The sequence below is a fragment of the Aythya ferina genome (assembly GCF_964211825.1).
Source record: "Aythya ferina genome assembly, chromosome: 7".
NCBI classification, from domain to species: domain Eukaryota; kingdom Metazoa; phylum Chordata; class Aves; order Anseriformes; family Anatidae; genus Aythya; species Aythya ferina.
The window spans coordinates 9,557,002-9,581,681 of NC_140302.1; the positions used below are offsets into that span (position 1 = coordinate 9,557,002).

General features: G+C 40.8%; 1 protein-coding gene across 4 annotated transcripts in view; it reads left to right on the forward strand.

Moving 5' to 3' along the window:
* BMPR1A (bone morphogenetic protein receptor type 1A) overlaps positions 1–24,680 on the forward strand; it is an 81,987-nt gene that overhangs the window by 6,770 nt on the left and 50,537 nt on the right. Inside the window, exon 1 of one of the 4 annotated variants that reach the window (XM_084525300.1) lies at positions 9,449–9,573. The exons of the other annotated variants lie outside the window; for them this stretch is intronic. The gene's annotated coding sequence lies outside the window, so the exon portion shown is untranslated. Of the gene's footprint in view, positions 1–9,448; positions 9,574–24,680 lie in introns of those variants that run through there. 4 annotated transcript variants of the gene reach the window in all.

Genomic DNA, 24,680 nt, shown 5'->3' on the forward strand with positions numbered 1-24,680 from the left:
CTCAGCACAGTGTGATAGGAGGTTTCCACTGCTGAAGTTTTGTCAGGATGCCGGTTCCCTCCACGCATTTTACTGCTTGTATTTGCGTATTTTGATTTGACTCCACGTGCCACGTACTGTGGGATATACTGGGAACAAACAGGAGAAATCAGAGGCCACTGTCCCACTGAGATCCTGCGGTGGTACAGGCTGGGGACTGGCCTAACAGAAGGGCCCTGGGGTCCCTGTGGACAAGTGGACCATATGCCAGCAAGGTGTGTGTGCAGCAATGTAGGTGAGTGGTGTACTGGGCTGCGCTGGGAAGTGTTGCCAGCAGGTCGAGGAGCGTCGTTGTTCCTTTGTCTCGGCACCGGGAAGACCTATCTGTGTTCCCCGTACACGACAGACGGTGGCTAGTGAAGGGCCCTGGTGGTGCTAAGGGACTGGAGGACCTGTGTGTGAGGCAGGGCTGAGAGAGCTGGAATAGCTCAGCCTGGAGAAGAGTGCTCAGGGGTGTCCTACCAGCCTGTGTCAATACCTGAGGGGAGAGCAGAGCGTAAAGGAGATAGCCCCGGAGTCTTCTCGGTGGTGGTCAGTGGCAGGGCACAAAGTACAATAAAGGAAATTCCATTTAAGCATCAGAAACACTTCTGTGCTTATTCTTTAAAGCCTGTGAGGTTGGTCAAATAATGGCTCAGGTTGGCGGGGGGGCTGAGGAGTTTTCTATCTTAGGGATACCCAGAACGTGACCGAACATGCCTCTGGGCAGTGTGGGGCAGCTCACCCCGCTGTGAGCCCTGGGCAATCTCCAGGGGTTGCTTTCCACCATTCTGTGTCTCTGTAAATCTGGCTTCAGTTGGTAGAAACCTCTTTTTTGCTGAAACCTCTTTCAGCCTAGACAAATCTGGGTATTCCCTAGGTATTCATTCCTCCTTAAACCCTTGGCTTTTCATTACCTCTCCTTCTGAATTTCTCAGAATATTATCTTTCAGTTTAGCCTTTCATTCTTAATTTTTTCAGGCCTGCTGCCATGTCAGTTGCAATTTCTGTTGGTTAGTTTCAAGTTGGATGAGTAAGGGAGCTGTGTCTCTGAAATATTTTGGCTGTTGTGTGGAGTGAACGGATCCTCTACCTCCTCCATCTACCGTGCCATTAACCTGGGCTAGCATTTGTCATACCCCTCTAAGTTAATTCAGGCTGCTAGTACAGCAGACGACTAACCCAGCCAGAGGGAGAATCAGCGTGTTACTTCTGGATTAGCAAGTTAAAATGACTTGCGGAAAGACGTGATGAACCAGAGCTGGTGCAAAAGGAGGCAGGGTGAGTCTGCGCTTTTGCGAGAGGGAAGGAAGGGAGAGAAGGGAGCTCTTAAATCTACCTGGTTGTTTGCAGAGCTGTGCCTGAATGTATTCAAGAGAATTCATCTAACAAGCATTATGTGATCTTCCTGAGGGAAGGAAGCTTCCAAGTTTTAAGTAACTCTACCAACTGCATTTCAGACAGGACTTGAGGGGAGGGCACTGTTCTCGCTCGGTTACTCTTCTGAACTAACTGGAAACTCGCTGTCCTCCATACTGGCTTTGCCACTTGCTCTGGCTTTGAAAATAGTTGAGCTGCTAGCATAACTTTTCTTTTTTTCCCCCTCTGTCTGCAGAGTCACCAGGATTCAGAATTTTTCTCGGTCTTTAGTATTCTGGCTAATGGTAAATAATTTTCACCCCTGTCTGTTTTTGTTGGTTTGTTTGGTCATTTTTTTTCCTTGTTTTTATGAGTCTGCTAACGAACTTCTGTCTGCTGCAAAGCATTAACCAAGTGTTGGAATGCGTAATTTGTCACACAAATTACCAGGGTCAAGAGTTTTAAGGGGAATCACTATGAATTTGCTTTCTGCTCACATTACTATTTTAAATCTGTGTTCTCTGAGAGAGAAAGTGAAGGTGGCAGACGTGATGGTAATACTGAGTATTATAGGCATGAGATATTCAGAACTAGGCCAACTGGTATAATGAACTATGATGTGTATATGCAAGTATTTGCACACACATATGCACAGACTGGGGAGCAGGCATGCAACTTGTATAAGCAGAGGTCATACCTTTCTTGTTAGACTTTCAAGGAACAACAGGTATTTGGTTAGCAGTATCCAGTTCATGAAGTCGTCTTGAAGTTAGGAAATATTTATGTCCACTGAAAAGAACAAAAGGCCAAAAAGCCCCCCCACCCAAAAAAGGAAAAAAGGTAGGGGGATAATTCTATCATGTGTCAATAATGGATACAAAAGAAATGAGGGGAAAAAGTAAGAAATTTGCAGTTATTTGTACAGTGGAAAGGTACTAACAGCTTCTTGGGAAGCAAGTGGCAGGGCCTGTTCCATTTTGTGTGTTCAGGAATGATTTGGAAAGGGGAGTGGACAGTGATGAAACTTGTAGAGGATACAGGGCTCGTAGACTTGCTGTAGCACTACTGAATGTCTGGAAGACAAAATACTACACTAAGTGCAATGGGATTTAATTCTGATGGGGAGAAACAGACTCAAAAGTAGGTATTAACATTCTGGGAGATCTTGGGTAGTTTTCTGAACAGCTCTTCATTGTGACGATCTAACTTTAGATTGTAACTACCTGCTTACAGTTATTAAAAAGTCTTAAAAGTCTTAATTATTATTATTATTATTCTCTTCCATCCTCTTCTTTGTCTTTGTTTATGCTGTCAGTTTTGCATCAGAGCTAGTAATTGTGGCCAGGTGGAAGGTCAGATTTGCTTGCTGATCTGACTGAAAACTAACCCCTACAAAAAAGGCCTGGATTTTCAGCCCCTCCAACTCGCCATGAGACCAGATGTGAAGTAATGCGAGAGGAGGGGCAGCACTTCCCTTCTTGCAATCAGCACAGTCTCAAATAAGCTTAAGCCAATTTTGAAGCAGCATTCTATGGAGTCATTATACGTGTTTTTTTAAAAATGTGATTATGCAGCTGTGCACATTGATTATACATAAACATGTGTATTATATAACTCTGGTAACACAATTTCAACAATCCCATTAAAAGTAGAAGGTTGGGGTTTTTGTTATTCTTTTTTTCCCTTCTCCCAGCAGTACTAATGGGATGCAATACTAAATAGACATGGGCTTCTTGAGTCGGGAAAAGGAAAAACAACTGAGAGGGAAATGTGAAGGTAATCTATCAAACCTTAAATGATGTTAAGAAATTGATAGGGAATAATTTTCACCACTTTTTTTTCTTTTCCACAACATAAGGAAAGACATGCTACAAGCACAACAAAAGGTGGAGTTCCTTGCCCCTCTCACAGCGATACTGTTGTTGAAGAGTGAATGGAGGAATGTGTGGCTTGGGCCAAAAGCATCGCAGGAGTTCGGGATGACACAGATGTGTTGAAGGAGGTGTCCATTAATGGCAATAGTGTGGTGACTTGTAACGTGGGTTAGGGACTGCGTGGGCTTCTGGGGGGGGCAAGGGAAGGTGCTGTTCCTCCCTTCTTTCCCGACAGGTCTGGTTACAGGCAATGTCCCAAGCAGAGGACTCAGCCAGACATCTGGTACAATCACTATGCTAATCCTTAGGCCTTTTATCACGCTCACACGCACACCCAGGCACATCAGCTTCTCTGCTGTGTATTCAGAAGTGTCTTTAACACCTCCTTTTTGTTACATTGCGCTGGCGTCTAGCTGCCTTCATTGACACATTCATTGGGTTTGGTTTAATGATATTGCCATCAAACGTGAAGTAACATGTTTTTGCTGTCTAACTTGTCTTGAAGATTTTCTGTTCAGGTATTTTATTTTGCTTAGTGTGGAAAGACTGATGATACAGTTTCCTGAGGACTGCAGCTTTACAGCCAGATAGGCTTCCATTGATGTCTGCCATGAAAATCTGCTAGACGAATAACTAACTAGCAGACTGAGGGTGGGTTTATGTTACAGATAAGCAAGCCCAGCAGCGAGGTGTGCTAGAAAGGCCAGTTCTGCGCTCATTACCACCACCCATGCGGCTCCTCACCTTTCCCTTTTCAGCAGCACTGTCATGCCGCAGGAAGTCAAACTACTGCCTGAAAGCTTTTTTCTTCTTCTATTTTTTTTTATTTCTTTCCCCATTGGCTTCGCTTTTTGCCAGTCCAGCATGGTAAAGCTGAGGGCGGACCGAGCACCGTGTTGGCCTAGGGAATGCCCCTTGCAGCTGCAGCGTGCCGGCAGCATTGGGTGCTCGTGGGCAGAGCTCAGTGGGAGTGTTAGCCATTTGGGAACGCTGCTTTTCATTGCCTGGAACAATAGTCTGCCCGTGTAACTTCTTAGTGTACAGTGAGCACGTTCTCCCTTCACCCCCTAGGCAAAAATGGGATGAGTATTAACTGTGTCTTCCTGTCCCCACATTCATCTTTGTTCTTTTCCTTCTGCAGTGCTGTCCTTTGCTTCAGTTTTGTTAAGTGTTTCTGTATCTGATGTAGTATGTAAGATTTTTGGATTTTGGCAAATATCTGGTCCTGAAACTTTAAAAGACAAGCTGCACGTATCAGCAAGCTTGAAGGTTAGGTGTTTGGTAATATTATGGAGTGGATGTGTCACTGTTTTGATTTCAAAGGACTCAATCTGTGTTCGTGTCCCCAGAGATGAAGGATATCAGAAGTGTTTGGTAAGCTTGTCATGCCTGATGAGGGGAAGTCAATATGCACATGCAGTCCAGCCAGCGAGACATTGTTCGGCACCAGGAGATGTGGGAAGGAGACTGGTAGATAGCTGTGGTTAGAGGAATATGCATGTCGGTAGAAAAGTGGCTGCACTGCAAAGGATGGTGAGAGTGAAATCCTACAGGATATGGGGGGACAGCTGGAGCAATTGCATTGGGAAAATATGCATACCAAAAGAAAGCATACATCTGTAGGAAACCAGGCCTTCCTAGGTCTGTTGCCTGCTGTGCAATTTGTTTGATAGGTGGTGACTTTTTTTTTCTTCCTGAATGGAGAGAAAACTTGAAATGAAAAGAGTAGGAGAGATGTAAGAACCAAGAAATACCATGGTAATTGGCTTCGTGGCCAGGGCAGGAGTTGTCACTTCAACTAAGTTCTTTTGTTCTGTTTTCTTCGGGTAACTCAAGCTTCAGAAGAACAGAGAAAACAATAGAATCTTTATGGAGCAGCGTATATTCTGTTCCCAGATCCAAGCAATTTTACATAGTCAAAAGGAGCTTGAAAGGGCATAAATCTAGTAAGTGAAATGTGGATGGTCTTTTCTGTGTATTATACAGAGCTGGCTCATAGCTATGAATAGGGAAATACAGTTGAGAGCTAAATACAGTATACTTAAATGTATTTTCCAAAGAACTGCTGCACTTGAAGCAGAAGACCCACTTTTTGACAGTGGACATGATGGAAATAAATGCCATCTTCCCAGTGCAGTTGCTGTGAGAGAATAATCTAAAAATAGCATTGAAATGTGCAACAAGGTCCAAGGAGTACCGGTGTTTATACATTAGTATGTATGCAGTCCACACTCCTCCACCTACCAAACCCATTATATTATCCTAGAAAACAGGTTTTGTATAAACTGCCTGTTACAGGGTCACTTATTCCTAAATATGTTGGATTTGCTGAATGCTTTTGCACTGCATTTTCTTTCCAGTGGGAAGCATTAATTATTGTCCAGAGCATGCAGCTTTGGGAGGTATACCAGGAAATAGTTTATCCTCGTGAAAACTAATTTCCCAATTGCTATTGTTTTTGTTTATTTTAATTTGCAGAGTGCAAGTTTCTAAAAACATATTTTAATTATAACTTTTTTTTTAATATATTTAGTTGCATGTTGCAGAAGACTTTCTTCGTTTTTGAAAGCAGTAACAAAAGGCATAACTTCATTTGGTTAGACTCACTTCAGTTATAACACACTAGGACTACTTGGGCACAGTTACATTACAGATTGGTGTCTAAAGTGGCCCTTATTAAAGCTGTGAATGAAGTTCACAATTGCATTTCTCTCATGAAGTACATTTGGAAGGATGGTTGGTTTAGAAGGGCTTTTGTCAGGCTCGGTATACACCTAACCTTAGCACAATGAAAAGAAGTTAGAGGATGTTTTCCATTTCAGTACTGCTTTTTAACAGTAATTATTGTGCAACCATTTAACTGTAATTTATTTTGTCTCTTTTCTGCTGATAATCACCATTCCGCTATGTATTTTTCTTTGATACATGGTCTGTAGCTTTCAAAGAAGGTTGTGATTGTGAAACCACAAAATTTGTTACAAGTTGGTATGTTTCCTGACATTACTTGTCATTTATTACAATAATTTCCATGCAACTGTTTTGACCAAAAAAAAAAAAAAAAGGGAACTGTGTGAGATACACAGATCAAATAACAACCTAAAATAGTGGATTCATTTTAGACCTAACAGTCTAGGGAAGAAAGCAGAACTCCAATCTTTCATAATTGTTCTCCCTTTTCAATATGTTCTGGGAGCTTAGCGTTTTGGAGTGTTTTTTTTGGTTATCTGTTCAGTTTTGTTTTTTTCCACTCCAGTGACTGGCTGTAATCTTTGCTGGAATGAAATCTGTGTTGAAGTGAAGTACTGAAGGCATTTGTGAGTGTCCTTATAAAACTTCAGAGTCATATTTTCCAACTGCTCTCTTGGAAAGCAGTGCACCAGCAGAGAATATCTTCAATAAAATATGTGGACATGTTTTATTTTAGGGTGGTGGGTTGTGTTGAAGACTTCAGGATGACTGTATTTTCAGTGTCCTCTTTATATATAGTGCCCTCTCTCTCTCTCTCTCTCTCTCTCTCTCTATATATATATATATATATATATATGTATATAGTGCTTGTGTGCAGTATACCATTAAAAGGTCCTGGGGACCAGAACGCAACCTATGGGAGAGGAGAGTTGACATGTAAAGAAAAGGAGAGAGGGAGGCACAACTGCAGAGAAGATGCTGAGGATGGAACTGTTATGTCAGCCGTCTGGAGAAGACTCAACACTCCCAATGTTGTGCAAGCATTTAATATCTGTAGGGTAATCATGTTATGGTGGTTTGAACTTCAATTTTAATGTGTAAACATACTTGCTTTTCCACTCCTGACCACCAATTTGAATACATTTTATTCCAAACGAGTAAGCATTATTAAATATATTTTAAAAGAAAAATAACTGATTGTTTACTTTAGAATATTTGGGGAATTTCCTGTTACCTTGAGTTTAATACAGAAACATGATGTAAAACAGAAAATACAGTTAGAAATCATGATCTTGCTTTGAACTTTAGATATCAGATCCCAAGTTGTAGATCAGAAGTAACTGTTTCTGAAATAAATTCAATAGATGAGTAACAGATAAGAGCTGTAATACCCTTTTGTTTGGGGGCTGGGGGGGGGGCGTAGGGAGTAAAGATTTAGAGTTTTGCATAATGGGAAAAATAGAAGGTGTTGCATGTAATGCATACAGGAAAACAACTGTTTTGCTTTCTGTAAAATAAGGTCTTGCAAATTTAAGTCAGCATTTGCAGTAAATGAAGATACTGTGTAGAAAGTGGTTATATTTTGTAAGTATCAGAGGCATCTGTGTAAGATTTTTATTCTGATTCATCACAAAAAAAAAAAAAAAAAACACTCTGAATTTACTTTGCCTAGAATGTAGGGGTAAAATAGTTTGCTCTTGGTGCTTCTGATACTTACAGTGGTTATTGGTTAAGGTCAAAAAATATCCATAGCGTTTTGTTGTGTGTTGTTTTGTTTTTTTTGGGGGGTGGAAGGTGTTAAATGTATTAGAATATAGATAAGGGTGATACTTATAAACATCCAGTCTACTGTAATTTCTCTTCCACGTCTTAGGCCTTCTGGAAGCCCCCATCATAGTGGTATTTGACCTCCCTTACTGCATTCTGGGGTTTTATCATTAAAGCACTGCTCCAGTTCAACATCTCCCTATTAGAAATTGTTTCCATTTTGTAGTTGGAACCAGAACCAGAAACTGAGAGTTAAGGATTGTGTATCTAAAGATCCTTCAGCTCTGAATTTCCATTGCTGACTTCTTACATATGTTTTAAAATCTAGGCCCAGAACTTGATGACAGTTACGAGTTTCTGGCAGCCTTTGTTGCTAGTGAGATGTGTTTTTACACGAACAAAGCGATTCTGCAGACACAGAATACACTGTCTAAAGGTCTCTTCCTGGAAGAGGAGCAGAAGAGTTGCCACCCTTACCAGCGTTTCACACAGTCCTGTTTACTTAAGCCAACAAAAGCACAAACCACCTCCTATGAAAGTCGTGTAAGAAGAAAGTCAGTGTGAGCTCCTTGTCCTACTGATGCCCTAAAGACGCAACCCTCCCAAGGTGCCTTGAGGGCTTTTTTTTTTTTTTTTTTTCCTGTTCACTGTTCCTGATAGAATAACATTTGGTAATGTGTTGAGTAAGTAAAATTACTACTGCTGGAAAATGTTTTTCAGCGTGTTTTTTTCCTCGCTCCGTACACTGTGCTGTTACTAGAATGATTGATTAGTTACTTTCTGCAAGTCTTTGTCTCTTATCTAGTAGGATAATGGCATCTTACTAATTTCAGTATGTTCAGAATGGTAAAAATCTTGGCTATTTTGTTTACAGGAAAATACTCTGACTTGCAGCTGCCTTTTTCATGCTACAGAAACGCTGTCTTAGAGAGAAAAGAGGGAAAGGGTTTGTCTGTAAGATCAGCTTTTGTGTTTTCTTGAGGCATAGCTTCGTTGTGGTTATTTCTGTGCATGTGGGTAGGTGAAAACTTAGACTTTGTGGTGTAGTTGCATTGTGGACTGTATGGATACAGTTTGAAAATGAAATGACTTGATAATGAAGTCCCTTTCATTTGGGGTTATGAAGCAGCATTGCTCTGGGGGGGGGGGTGGGTCCCGGTTTTGGTACACGAGGCTTTGCTAAGGTACAGCACTGGTCCTGGGGCTCTTGCTCCTGTTCCTGGGTGCAGTTTATATTCCCCAGGTCACCGACAGCAAGGGGCTTGGAGCCCAGCTGGGGCCGGAGGCAGCCTTAGGGAAGCAGTGGGGGCTGCCAGGAGCAGGCTGGCCTTGAGGGGCAATCACTGGGCACACCGGCTGCAGGCGCCAGAGCCAGACGTGCGGCAGGCCCAGTTCCTCCATTTTACTTCAGGAGAGGCACGTTTATTTAAAAAAAAAAAAAAAAAAAAAGCTCTTTCCCGTGGCGGCAGAGCAGGCCCGGCCACGGACATTTTGTGCGGGCGGCTGAGGCGCTCCTGCCGGGCCGGGCACGATCGCGTTACGGCCCCGCGCAGCGCCCGGCCCCCGCCCACGGCCCCCGCCCGGCGGCTGCGGCTGGGGCCCAGCCGGGGGAGGCCGGGCAGGAGGCAGGGAGGGAGCGAGGGAGGCAGCGCCTCGGCCTCGGCCCTCCTTGGCTCTGCTCTGCCCCGAGGAAGCGCGGGCCGCGTCGGGAGCCTGCTGGCTCTGGGAGCGGGGTCTTGGATGGGTTTTCAGCCGGGGAAGGGCTCGGAGCTGGCGCTGCGATGCCGAGTGCTGCGGCCGTGTCGCGCTGCTGCCCGCATCTGCAGCGTAACGCACCTTCCGAATCGGTGTTCGCAGAGAGATGGAGGTTGGTGTGTTTCGCTCGTTTTCCCCCTCTTATGAATACGAAATAGCAATTTGAAGTAGTGTGTTTTAAGGATTATGTAATTTCCATTTAATGTCTGCCTTGCAGCAGTGCTGTTCCTCGGAGGCTGTGTACTTAGCACACACTTTTTAAAGGTTTCACCACTTAAAATAAATAAAACCTTCAGTAGAATATCATTATGGCTTTTTTTTTTAATATAATTATGTTTGTATTTAAAGTTTCAAGTTGACTTTGGAACAAAATGCTCTGTGCAGTGTTTATTGCAGTTGTTATGGTCTAAAGATACAGCAATATCAGCTTATATCTGCTTCACCTCTAGGTCATTAACACATCGTCTGTGTGCTTCTCTGCTGATGCATAAGTATTTTCAGGTAACAAAAAGTAAGGGTGAAATAAAAAATTGGAATTCTGACATGTGCTTCTGTGTTTTTTGTTGTTGTTGTTACCTCCCCCTCACACACACGTTTTTTGCCTCTACCTTCTTTGTGAGAGCACAAAAATGAAATATATAATGACTCCAGACTTGCTTCAAGAGCTCAGTGCAAGAGTTCATGGGTTGTCTCATCAAGGTTACAAAATAGCACGTCTGTTGGAGCCTGGATGGTGAACACTGTCTATATATCAAGTGCTGTGAAATGTACAGAACAAACCATCTGCAAATATATAACTTGTTGGGGTTGCATTATTTGTAAAATACTAAGAAGCTGTTAGATCATGGAATTTTTCGTCATGGCATGTAACCTCTTTGTAGCAATAGAGGTAAAATGATCCTGGTTGTGGTTAGCAATGCAGCTCTCATCAAAGGAATTCCTTTTATTCTCCTCCCAAAAATAAAAGCAATCGCCCACTGAAATTGGGAGTCCTATGTCAAAATTCCCCAGTTGTTTTAGTTAGCTGGCACAAAGCACTCACGGAGTATCTTGTTCTGATGAAAATTCTTTCTAGAAGCTGCTGCTGCTGCTTTATCCCTGTATTCTCCCAGATCAAGGATCAAACTGTTTCTTTCTGTTTCACTGCAGTGAGTCTTTTCTGTCTCTCCCCTCTCCTACCAGAAGTGTCTTTCTTCTCTGCCTGAACATCAGAAATCTGTTCTCCACAAATTACTGTCTGCTGCACACGTTTAAAATGTGAACATAAACTCTGCAGGAAGGTTGGATTTACCCCTAAGAGTGAAAATGAAAAGAGACTTTCCATCTCATTTCCGTAGTGAGACTGGATATAGTAAAAATAAATGACTTGATCATCCATTCCTTGGCCAAATTTCTCTTGGTGTTTGCTCAGCTCATTGCGACCTATAACTGTCCTTGAAAATGTGTGTAGTGTTGGCTGAAAATCTTTTTATTCCAGAAAAGCAGCATGCAGTGGATGCAGCTGCAGAAAATGCCACAGAAAACGACTCCAAACGCACTCGTATTGTATTTTACTTAGGTACTTGTGCCAGGTCAGAAACTTCAAGCGGCTTAGTGCTGATGGTGAACTCACTGTGCTGAGATTCAGGGCAGACCAGTGGATGCAGAATGCTCTGTAAAACTACATCACCAGCACCCAGTTTCTGCCTTAGTTGAAATAGCTGCTGCAGTTGGGCTGAAAGCTAGCAACAGGCATATCGGAATTATGTAGCTTCTGCCCACACGCTTACCTTGCAAAATGTTTGCATAGATCTTCATAAAAACACTTCCCTTAATGTGCCGTGGCAAGCAACAAAATTATTTTGGCACTAAAATAAATTGGTGTTTCAGCTAACAACCGTGCAGATGGATGTTTCCAGTGTTGCTTTCTCTGTAAAATTCTCAGGTGTTTGTTCATCTGATAGTGCAGTGAGATAATGGCCAGAGAGGTGGATCTTCACCTTTCACTGCTTTTGTTATATTCCATCCAGCAACTGTGACAACTAGGTTAAGTCATTTCCTTTCTACTGAGCTGAGAGAGAAGTAAGCTGTCAAAAAAAAAAAAAAAAAAAAAAAAAACCCTACCCCAAAACCATCACATCAGTTACTTGAGGAGCTTCATCCTTTGGTGAAGTGAGTACTGTCTCTGGTCTTTAATCGGGGGGTGGCGGAAAGGGCACTGTGGGACCCAAGCTAAACCTCATGGTTTTGGCTCATGGTTCTGGCAGATGCGATCAGAAGCCCTAGCCGGGTGCTGTGTGTGCTCGGCCTGCGAGGTGTGGGGCCACAGGAGGGGAGAGCCGGCCACAGCGGGGTGACTTGTGGCTGAGGGAGGAAGGGCCGCCAGGCCGAGGTGCTCAGTGCCTGCAGAGCAATGGTGAGTGGTGGCCTGTTTGGTGTCCTCAGCCACCTGGCACGTGTTCTGGGGAAGGTGGAGCTCGACTCTTCCTGGAAGTGTATTTTGGAAGGGTGAGAAATCAGTGGTTACGCATTACAGCAGAGTAACTTCTTACGGGATTTAAAAAATAATAATAAAGCCCAATTAGAATGGTGAAGTACTGGGGGACCTTACTGAGAAGTTGCAGCATTGCTGTTCTTGGAAGCGTTCAAGGTACTACTGGGCTACGTCCTGAGTAACTCAGCTTCACTTTGACTCTTTGGCTTTGTGTTGGGCAGGAGGTTGGAGTAAGCAGCTTCTAGAGGTCCCTTCCGACCTCAGTGGGGTGGTGGTGCCACTAGCAGCAAATCAGGCACGTGGGGTTGCTGGTTTGTGGTAAGCGGTTACCTTGTCTGCCTCCAGAGCTCTCGGCTGCTGCCCAGCCCCGTCTGACAGCTTGCTTGGTGGATCCTTCCTATTTGGCATCGTTTCACTTTACTTAGTCAGCGGAGGACAGGAGCAGGAATCTCTTGACATTGTCAGGCACCAGCCATGTATGTTTACCTGTCTGCCGTGGTTAAATTTGATTTGTGTGGCTTATCAGGAAATTAAAATGCAAAGTGGAACTTCAGTGTTTAATTTCCAAGTGTACCGGGATCTTCTGTTTGTTTCACACTTAAGAGAAGAACTCAGATAGTAGACATGGCATTGAGTGATGGCTTGTGCTTAGGGTCAGATGGGTGAGCTTTTCTAGTAGGACTTTCTTTAGAAGGCAACCAAACAGAATTTATTGTTTTTCATATCATTTCTAAAATCAGTTACTTGTCGCTGGAGCTTGTTTATTTCAGATGGCCTGAATTCGAGCTTTCTGAAGGTTTAGGTTGCGGCATGAAGAAATATGTAGACTATTTTTTCTGTTTATCCCTCACTTGTGGTAGTCTTATTCCCTGATTTAAGCCTGTCTGTATACAGAGAACTGAGGCAGGAGAGCTGCCAAATGGTTTAGTGCTACAGGCTATCTGAAAATCTCAATCTGAATATTTTGTCAGTGGGAGCTGTTGGGTGGATGCCTAGCATTTTTTTCTTCTTTTTTTTTTTTTTTTGTCTGACCACTTAATTGTCTAAATAGATCTGGGTTCCTATTTTATTTTACATTTTAGCATCTGAATTAACAAAAGTAGCTGTACGTAGTCTTGTGCTACAACAATTTCTTCTATTTTTTAAAAAATATCAGTGTTTGTGACCTGGGAAAGGGAACATAATACGATGGATGTTAATTGTTGTTTGTTTCTAAGAGCATATTTGAAACAATGGAAAGACTTTAAAAAATGCTGAAGTTCTGAAGTGTTTCTTCTGTCAGTGTTAGATTTGGCAGTGGTTCACAAACACAAGAAACAGTATGCCAGGAAAGGAGTAACTCTTCATGTACTTCTTGTGAGACCCATGATTTTTCAGCAAACATTAAAATCATATTGTAGGACTTAGAAATAAACTCCCCGCCCCCTCCACTGTTAGGTGAGCTAATCGTAGATTTCTTTCCTCCTTTTGTGAGGTAGGATTTGAAATGGCTGTATGTGAAATTGTTGACCTGTAAGCAATTATTTTTATATATGTAACCAAAAACTTGCAGCAAATTTGTTCAGCAAACATCTATGCACATAGGGTTTTCTAACTCAAACGACAGTGATATTTCTGCAATAATCACTAATAAACTCTGGCAGGTTTTGAATTGGTGTTCTGACTATCTGCAAGTCTCACACGAGTAAATCGTTGTTTTTGTTTTTTTTTTCAGTTGGATTTTCTTGGCTATGTTAGCAGATGTCAGTGTTATCATCCAACTCTCCAGAATCCTTTTTAGTTTAAATGCTTAAATTAAATTGTTAAAGAAACCATGTTGGAACTTGATGGAAGACCAGAAACCTTGAGGCAGATTACAGAAGTAGAGAAAATTCCCCATATACTGAAGGCACGAATCTTCTTAACCTGCTGTTCTTTGTCTTTTTTCCAGGTATAGACTTTATACTGGCATTACGTAAGACCTGTTAGTCTATTGTCCTGTGACTTCATCTTTCAATTCTGACAGATGAAAAATGACAATTTCTGTAGCACACATACCTAAATGTATGGTGATAACTTCAAAGGGCCAGCGTTAGCTTGCAAATCATGTTTATCTGTAAGGTGATGCATATGTGTTAAGCCAGAAAACAAAATATTCCTTTATTTATGTTCTACATTGGTAGCATTTCTGCAACTGTTACTTCTTTTATATAGCCTGTTTGTTGTTTTTTTTTTTTTCCCCTAAACATCATTATAAGGTGGAAATGTAAACATTTAATATCTTTCTTGGCTTTTATGTAAAACTGTGTATTTGATGTTTTTCTTATTGTTAATTACAATTTACTGCAGCATCAACAAGAAATAGAATGAATCTCTGAACTGGAAAGCTTTCTCAAGTGTGGCTGTAGTTTTATCAAAGAAAAGTTAAGAAAATGTCAGGCCAATACAGTTAGTTGTCCTGTAGCAGAGGGGGTTGCTTATTTTGTTTTGTTTTTCCACTTGGATTAAGCACAGACTTTAATAAACAGTCCCTTTCCTTGGAATTCCTTGGAATCTGAGGTTTGCTTCCTTGTCTTTTGTCTTTTTTTTTTGTTTGTTTATCATTTACATTTAAATATCATTGCTTTCAAAGTAGAGGTGCTTTTGCAGAGGATTAGATAATGAAATTCCTTCCCCTGATATTCTTTGTAACAGCTATATTGGAAAAACTTCACATATAAAAAATGACCTTTTTCATTATTTTATAGTAGCACATAAACTGAATAGCATCAGAGCAAGCCCTTTTTACAGTGGAAAAAATAAAGATAATAAGATGTATGTAATAAAGATAAGACCGGCATCTTCCCATTATAGTGGTTCACTGTTTCTCAGTGCCAACAGTAGCAGGAGTCATGATTTCCAATAGTTCCTAGATTCTCCATAAACTATTCTGGTTTCACTGTTGTTGACAGTGGCTTGGAAGACTCTTTATCTTCTTTTCAGTGGCAGCTGTGTATCCCAGGGGTGTTGTATAATTGGTGTTTGTCACAATTATTTATCCTAAAAACATAACATTGGAACATTGTAAAGTATTAAATGGGCTTTTCTGTTTGTTCAGCACCGTATCCCATCTTGCTTTTAAGTGAAAAGAAGCCCTTGTAGCTCATCAAAATACCTCCAGCTTTAGGTGCACATAACCTATTAGAACTTTTAACAGTCGTGACCAAATGAAAGAAAGGGCAGCTGACTAAAGGGTGAGTTTAGTGGAGTAATTGGGAGTCAAAAAATACCGTTTTTAAAATGTGTGTTTTTATTTTGTTTTAAATCATCTAGGCACTGAAAGACCGGTAGAAAAATAATAGAGTATCCCTGCAATAATGCAACAATGGTTTGTCTTTACTCTGTGGACAGTGGGCGATTTGCTCATGGGCTGCAGCACACCTGAAGCAGCGTGTCAGGGTGGTGGAGCCCTGAGGTGGGCGCTGCCTGGGCTGTGCGGCCAGCTGGAGGGCTGGAGCTGCTTCATCAGTTCCTGGAGGAGCGGTGGCTGAAACAAAGCCGTTCCCTCTCCGTATCCTTCCCTTACCTCTGCCGTGCTGCTACACAGCCTTCTTCCTATTCATCCCATTCAAAGTATAAATATTTTCAGTTACTCAGTTGTTTGAAAGTCCCTCCTGTACACATTGCTGAACGGACAAGCTTTGTTTTGTGACCTTTGAAGCTGACGGAGAATGAAATCTTGTTCTTCCTTCCTCAGCTGGTACCTGTTGAATCAAACAGAAAGGTACAGCTTCCTTCTGCTGGTAGTTTTTTGGCTTAACCCACTTGGTACGTTTAAGAGCATCTCGATCATCATGTTTTTGAATGATCAGGTGTCTTTTTTTTTTCTTCTTTCTTTTCCTCCCCCCAGCAGAGGCAGGTAATAGGGCTCCAAGGCTGGTTTTGAGTTTGTCAGTTCCAGGATCAAGTTACAATAGTGCGATAAGGATTATGTATCTAAACCACTGCTATTTTTCAGTATCTGAGAATGTTCCTCTCAAGAACTTAAAAATGTTTTTGCTACTTATAACAAGTAGGGAGGAACTACAGGCAGGTCTCAGCTTATTTAACAAAGCACACACGCATACCTCCCCCCCCAGCCAGCCAAGGAAACCCCACCTCCCCTAGACCAGTTTGCCGAACTCTGCATTTAAGAACTGGTATCACCATTGAACAAATTGCAGCGTATTAGGTTCTGTTGACAAAGAGATAAACCTTACCCCTGAGTGAGCACGCAGGCAAGGAAAGCCCACAAGCTCTTCATTCATCACAAAATAACCTGAAGCCATTCTGTGTTTTTGCAAGCCTTGGCAAGACTTACCAGGGATGCTGTCAGGAGTTCTTTGCTTTGGATCATGTGAATCTGCGTCCCTTGTTGTCGCTGCCCCCATGTGTTCCCCAGTCCCTTCTCTGCTTTTAAGAAAGACCAAGACCCATGTAGTCCAAACTAGTTGGACGTTTTGTTGGCTTGATAGTCTAAAACTCATTTAATCAGATCACTGAATTACCATGAAACACTCTTGTTTATTAGAGACAGACATTCTGTGTATCAAAGAACTTGAGTATTTCTGGGTCTCACCTGACTTCCAGACATACATGCACAAGCAAAATATATTACAGCGTCTTGAACTCACTCATTCCTGGGTTTCCTGTAACTTCAAGGTCATTTGTTTTATGTTGTTTTTGTTCTTATCCCAGATATTCTTTCTAACTAAGGATGAGTTAGATTATGGAGATACTTATACTAAACTAATGGCAGGCATCTGCTCCAGCGACTGCCAGAATATGATTGCATGCTTCTTTGATCAAGATTTAGTTGCATTGCTTAGATCTTTCAAGTTCTGTTTTCTTCTTAAATATAAAGAGCTGTAAGCTTGTTACTGACTTGTGTGGTTCTGTTTAAATTACTCAAATACTTGTTCCATTCCAGTTTTGAGAATATATTAATGTGAGAAGGAATGTGCAAGAGCACTGCTTTCATGCAGCACAACTTCTATTTAAATATTCATTTGTTTCTGCTTGCTTTGATAACTTTTCTTGTTTTATCTCACGACTCTTTAGAGCTGGCACAACCACGTCATCTGTTCTAATCTTCCTCATATGCTTGCAAGCTGTTTCCTGACTTGCAGTCGTGTATACTTGAACAAATCACTTGAAGTAAATGCAGTGGCGTATCTGGGTGCATGCTTTCTCATGCAGAATCTCCTTTTGTTAGAGGAAAGCCGAGGAAGTCACCCATTTTTGACCCTGTGTTGAGCTGGTAGGGCCAACACAGTTTGAAAGGCTATGTACTTCTGTGGGGCGAAGTGAGAGGTGTTCAGACAGAGGGAGCCTGCTGATGCCTGACAGTGTAATTCTGTGTCAATTTCTTCTTTTTTGCAAAACTACTCTTAAAGAAAAGGATGGTTATTTCAACCTTCCTTATACTATGTGGCTTACTGAGAAGGGGCTATGTTCTTTTTCTGTTTTAAATGCAGCATCTTACAAATTCAGATGACTTGAATCTACAGCTCCTACATTTTTCCCCAGTTGTTCCCACGGTTGCATTTGGGGTTTAAACAAACAGAAGTAGTCATGACTGTGTGTATGGATCATGTTCTTTTGTAATCCTGTGTAATTGTGTGGTATTGGTGTTGGAGTTTGAAATTGATATATATTTGTGTAAAAACAGGCAAAATATTAATTACCAATCTTTTATAAAACACTTGAGGGGAAAAATGACTTCATCTGTCATTTCCTTTCATTTTGCTCTTGTGCAGCATCTTACCTTTCTTCACCTGAACCAGGAGGTTGCTACCCCGAATCTGGATTCTTTTTTGTTTCCCACAAATACATTAGAAACTATCCGTTAAAATCTATCAGTACTACTGAGTGTCACATACTCATCACGTGGAGAATGCTGAAGTGCCAGGAAATCATCAGTGAGCTGAACTTCCTTTCTGCAAGGAGGATGGAAATTAATTGGCCTTCGGGTTCAGTGGGAACGATGTTATGCTGAGAAGGCCAACCTGAAAGCTGATGCTTCAGTCGTATATCTATTTAAAGTATGAAACTATTCTGAGGAATGCTCCCTTTGGTAAGGCTTGTAAGTCATATGGAAGCTTGTCACTTAATTGTAAACCTAGATGAGGCTGAACTTCTTCAGAGCCCCGGAGCTGTTTGTTTGGAGTTAGGCCCTTTTCTTGCTGAATCTTTGGGTACTGAAATGCATGAACTCTGTTCTGTATAATTTGCATTGTGTTATACTACAACATTAAAGCACAGGACTATATGAGGTAAGATAATCTAACAACCTTAAATGGGAGGCTTTACTGGTTTCCCCTGAGTTTCACAACGCTGATGGCTGTTTTACAGTTTCATAAGTTGCTTGGGCAGCTGCTCCGTAGAGTAGGGTAATACGAAAAGTCTTTAGCTGCAGCTCTGCTTAGGAGTCACAGGGAAGGGAGAGTGAAAGTGGTCTGTGTAATTTTATAAAATAGATGTCATGCATTTGAAGTGTTAATCAGCTGAGGTTCATATGGAGATTTAGAGTAGCCTATAAAGAAGCTACCAATGTTAAACATTTCAGTGGTTCTCTTATTTCTCTTTGTATTAATCCTGGTACTTGCTTGACAATTTAATAGAATCCAGATGGTTCTCAGTGTAGAGAGGGGCAGAGGTCAGCTCTATATTTGAACTCCTTTTGCATTTTTCCTTTCTTAAAACAAGAATTTTATTCACTTATTTGGATAGAATCTAAAATACCTAGGTTAAGGAAGCATGGAAAGATGCTCTGTTTTTTTTAGCTCTTGAATATCCCAGAATGTAATAATGAAGCAGCAGTTACTTAAGGTAATTAATCACTTAGTGTGTCTGTACGATTTATTACTTCAGCTTTTTTGTTAAAAGACTCGAGTTACAGGGTGTAATAGTGCATACATCTGAAATAGCTCTACTTTAAGCTTTTTTCCAAGATGATTTTTGTAAAAGCCTAAATATTAATTAGGAACAAATAGGACAGTGCTGGAAGAGAAGAGATCTTCCTGTGATAGTCCTTGGTCCGTGCAATGGGATTTTCTCTCCAAGGAATCCAGAGTGGTCCTGTATGTGGTTGTGCTTTGCTTGGGCACAGTTTTCAGGTGTGAGGAGTTTCATTTTAGTTTGTTTAAGGCAAGAAGAAATCTAGGTAAATGTCTGCCCAAGTGTGCCCTAAGTGCATGTAACTGCAGTGTATCTAGTGTGTCTTCTCGCAATGGAGAATTCACTGCAGTCATGAGTGAATCAGTCTGTAATTGATAACTCGTATGAGTGTATTTCCTGTTTGAATTTAGATGAAATTCAAATGTCAGCTGTTGGCTCTTGTGCCTCTGCTAAGTAGAAAAAGCTGCTAGCATCAGAGTTTTTCTTCCTTTGTTAAAGAGAAGGCACATTAAAGCAACACCATCAGGTATCTTAAGTTTCTTGCAAGGAGGCAAACCTTCCAGAACTAAAAGAAACATGGAAGTTAAAGCAACCAAACTTACTATATACAACTACTACATATAACTACAAACACTATAGTTTACAAATTACGTATTTTCCTGATGGAGCGTCTCAATGTTGATGGGAAGCTTTTATATTATTTTATTACAATGTAGACTTCACTGTTAACACTACCGAGAACTATGTTATTGTTTTATCCTTTCCTTGAGTATGAGTCCACACGGTTATACCTTCTTGCAGATGACATGCTTTCTGCGACAGGAAATCCGAGGAGTCGTGCTTCATTAGATGAAGGGGATTCTATCCCCCTTCTCTGTGTCCCAAGAATAAGTGACCTACAGTTCGGAGTATGTTTTGCTCTAAAGCAAATATTAAAATTTGTGGCTGTATTTCAGCATTCCTTTTCCACCCCACATATGCTTAATTGTTTGGCTGTAAAACAGTTCCTCCCTCTGGCATGGGCCTTCTTCCATGGGCCTTGTGCTGCTCTCTGTAAAGAGGTGTCTCTTCTGTAGGCACAGTGGAGAGATTGCCTGCGTTCTCTGGGTCTGTCTGTGTCTGTCATCCAAAGCCTGTAGGACAGTGATGCAACCTCTAGATTATTGAATTAAAAGTCTGTTTGAAGAGAAGTGTCTGACAGTTACAGTTCACATGAACATGCCCCCATTGTTGGAGTGGTTAAAGATGCATGCAGAACACCGAGCAGGTTAGACTTCTCAGCAGGCTTAAGCAGATGAGCTCTTTTCAGCTGGAGCAGTAGCAAACCTCTGGCTGTAGAGCTTTGTTGACAAAAACCTCTTCATGGCTGAAGAAGCTGAGCATCAGGTAAATCCTGCTTGTGGTGCCTAAGTCCTTTCATGGATTACATTTAAAAATTCTTTGTGAAGTTACTTTGGTCCAGGTTATAGCCAGTCTTTTACAGTATTTGTTCACAGATGGGTGGTCGTGCTACATAAAGTGAACCTGTTTCCAAGCAGTTAATTGTTCTCTGTGAGTGGCCTGTCACCAGTATTAAATACAATTTAATGAAAAAAAAAGATTGTTTTTCTTCAGTTCCTTGATGAAGGCACCAGTAGTCCCGTGCATTTGGAGAAGAGAATTTGAGAGTGATAGAAATTATTTACAGTTATTTACTTTTACTTATTATATACTTTTGAACATGTAAGTCAGTAGGACATGCAAGAGGCCAGATTTGAAATTTAGATAATTATTCAGTGTCCCAGAACTCTGTCTTGAGTTTTCCTACCTTTTATTTGTCTAAGCCCTTAAGGTCTATTCTGTATGTGTTTTTTGTTGTTGTTGTTTTGGTTTGGTTTGTTGTTTTTTTTTCCCCACAAACGTGTCTTTAGGTCAAGTTGAAAGGGTCCATGATTTGGTGGCCAAAGAACTACAGGCATACAGTGTTTCAGCACTCTGAACTTAAAATTGTTAGACTTAATAGTTAAAATGGCTGAGGATTTGGGGGCAGCTTTGTCCCTGTGCTGAGTTACCTGTGGGTATTGCTTCCTGCATGATGCATTACCTTTCTCTAACCTGTTGAGCTCTGTTTGAGAAGTTGAGGCCACAGCAGCCTGATAGTTCAGACTTGCAAATCACATTCCATATCATCATGCAAATGGTAAGGGGGGCAACTTCTTGTTGTGGTCATTTTTTCCAAGATTCTAATGAGTAAAATGATGCTTTAGCAGGATCCATTTTATTTTATTATGTAGGATTTTCCTTCTAATTTCCTTAATTCATTTTGTTCTGAAATAATTTTGGGGGAATTTTCAGGGACCAAGATTACAAGGATAAGTCCCTAGTGCAAACTTTTAAATCAAATACTTCTGATTCAATAATTATTGCTCTTTTTTTTTTTTTTTTTTTTTTTTTTTTTTTTAGTGGTGATGTATATACTTACTTTAATGTATAATCTTTTTTTCAAAAAAAAAAAAACAATTGTTTTCCGGGGATGGGACTAATCATTGTCTGAATAACAATCAATCTTTCCATACCGGGAAGGGTTATCTGAAGGTATGACCCCATTTTTTAAACAGATGAAGGAAAGTCCAGTCCACTTGAGATCAGATGTAATCAAATGCTACCAAGATAATTTCATATAGTTTTCTGGGTTATAAAGCACACCTTCACTTTGCCTTACCAATAGAAGTTGAAGGGTTTTGTACCATTGATTTACGAAAAAATGGCAAAAATTTTAGTTTTGTGTCTTCTCTGCTGAAGATGTATAGTATTTTTCTGTAATATCAGTTATTTGCATAAAACCAGACCATCCTTTAAGATAACCTTGCAGAACATTTTGTGCTGGAGGAATATCAAATCCTGAATTCCTGAAATTTTATGCAAGAGAATCTGCTCTATAGGCTGTGGAAATAGTTAAGTTTCAGATAAAGCACTTAGAATAAATTCTGAAGTAGTCTAGAATAATTTGCAGTATTTTTATATGCCTTTCTTTTCTGAATTTGTTATGCCACCATAATGTATCTTAATGCCTCTAAAGAGAGCAGGGGGCTGGATGGGATCTCGTATTCTTAGCATAAAGTTGTTGTGTGCAAAAGGCTCCTGTCTTTGGTTGTCTGCTCTATAGATTTTTGGAGGTGAGTCTAGTGGTTCTCCACATGGCCTATCACCATTTCACATGAATGTGTTTGTATTCTGGGAAATATGGGTGGGTCTACTGGGAACCAAACTTACATATAATGTTCTTACTCCGGCTGTTGAGTCATCTGTATCACTAAATCATGCACGGGTCTCTTGCAGCTTTGAGCCTCCTTACCTGACCATCCTTATTATAGTCAGTTTTTTCTAAAGCAGTATCGATAAATCATAACTAGTCTGAAGGGAAACACTTTGCAGTACATTTTAATAAAATTCTAGTGTTGATTAAAGTATGACTAACCAGTTACACAAAATAAAGTAGCCATTGTGTATTACAAGGGATTACATCATTACATTTATGGTTTAGTATATAAATACAGTCTCCTCCATGATGTTGGTGTAATGTGCACGGCATGAACTTAATTCATACTTGCCTTGATTTAATAGTCGCTGCCAATTTTAAGAGTTAATGATAATTAACTGATTCTTTTATTTTACTTTACAATGGTGGAAAGAAATGCAAATTTTAAGGTTTATATGTTTAGCAGAACAAATTTCTGTTGGGCAAGGCAAGAACTCTGTGTTTTTGTGCCTCCAATGCCAATAGGATTTTGGTTTCAGTAAAGGCCATTTAATGGAGGATGTGTATTTTTGTAGCCCCAAGGGTGGAGGATTAAACTCTGTCTCTGTGCCAGTTGCTAACTTCTGGACCGTAAGGTTTCCATATTCTTTGTAAATTGTTATCATCACTGACAATCAAAAAAAAAAAAAAAAAAAAGCATTATGTCTGACCTTCAATTGCTTTCTGTGTGTCAGATTTAAAAGTAGAAAGGATTCATACCATAAGCCTCTTGTTGTAGAAGACCAAGTTAAAGCTAAGACGCAGGTGCTTACATTGCTTGTGAAGAGGAACACTTTTTGGGGTATTAAAAAGTCTTTTTATGATTTTAGAATGAAGTTAATTTTAAGGGCTCTTACAATACATAAAGTCTGTTTAAGTTGCTGAAAATTACTTTGTATATTCTTGTATCTCAAAGAAAAAGTAGTATTTTTTTGAGTTTTAGCACGTCTAAATATTTTCTGTTGGGGAAAACTTCCGTACCTGATGGGTTTGCTCATGGTGGAGGCCTTTAACCATTCTGTGTGTGTGTTTGTGTGAGAGACTGATGGTTTCTGTGAAGGTTCAGTCACCGTTTCCATGTGCTCAGGACTGTTGTGGTCATGGCTCTATGTTTTTGGTGTGAAAGGACCTGAAAAAGCGATGGGTGGTTTTCATGTACCAGGTTTTGGTTTTTGTGTTCAGCTAATTCAGAAAGTGTGTAAACTAAGAGGAATGTTTTGTAGGTTTAAAGGCAGTGTTTTGGTAGTGTCCAAGACCATGCGACTTTGAAGTTGTAACGTATGTATATAAATGTAAGATACAAATATGTAATAAATAAATAAATAAAATGAAGGCATTCCTGAAAATCTTTATCACATTTGAATCACTCCATGAAAAGGCAGATCGAAGAAACACTTGACCTTTTTGCAGGAATCATAGCAGGAGGAGGAAAAGGATCACCTAGCAAAATGTGGCCTAGTGGGCCTGCAGCACAGGCAGAAGGTAGATTTCACTGGTGCTTTTGTCAGAGAGAAATTGAAGCCTGGGCAGCATTCCCAGGATCAGTATTATGATAAGAATGCGCGCCTCTAGGTCTGTGTGCCAAGTGATCACATATTGTTGTTACTTTCATCTGTATGAGGCAAACTACTAGCCAAGTGATAGGGCCCAGGCAGGTTTTGAAGCACATCGAGAAGCTGACTATGAAATTTGATTGATGACTGAACAGCGTAGAGCCTAAGTGTTTTTGATGACTTTCCAAAATTTAGGAAGACTTATTAAGTACATGGTATCGCAGCTAGCCGTGTTTTCAGGGACGTCAAATGCAGCTGAAGACGGTTAATTGTGAGGCCAGTCAGTCTTCACAATTCTGAGAGCAAGCTTAGGCTGTGGATGGGGGAGCTAGCTTTCTGCTGGGTATCTCCAAAGTTGAGGTAAAACAGTTTGAGTTTTAGATCTCTTAAAAGCAGAGGCACTTTTCAGGACTGTTTTGGGTACTTGGAGAGCTGTGAATGAAAGAAGTACTTGCAAAGAAAAGTCTCTTGTCCAGTTGTTTTAGTTACAAAGCTTGGTGAGTGGTATTCTGTTTTGACTTCTCCATGGTGATGCATCAGAGCAGGATTGTTCATCAAGCAAGTGCTGCAGGCTGATGGGGTTGCCTTTGGGGATGGCAAACTACATAATTGTTTTTGATTCAACACCAGGCTGTTGTCAGATAGCTTTTAGCCCCAAAGTGTAGAGAGTCAGCTGATATTTTTTCAGTCTGACTCATTGGACCTGTGGATGAAGAACATTTGAGACAAGTGAAAGAAATACTGAGGCTTCTTTGTGAGCGTAGAGCCTGCTTGCACAGTGGCTAAAGAGGATCAGCCTTGTGGAGTCCTTCAGGTGACTTCAGGTGATGTAGCTAGCTATGCCAGAAAGAAATATTCAAGATATCCTGCTAAGGAATGAGAAGGCTTCAACTTTCTGCTATAGGAAATTGTGTCTGTCAAGATGAGGTAAAAGCCTGGTAGAATTATCTGGCCCTACTGCCAAAGCAGACTTTTGTTACAGGTCTAAGTCAGTATCGCAGGAGGTTCATGTCTGGATT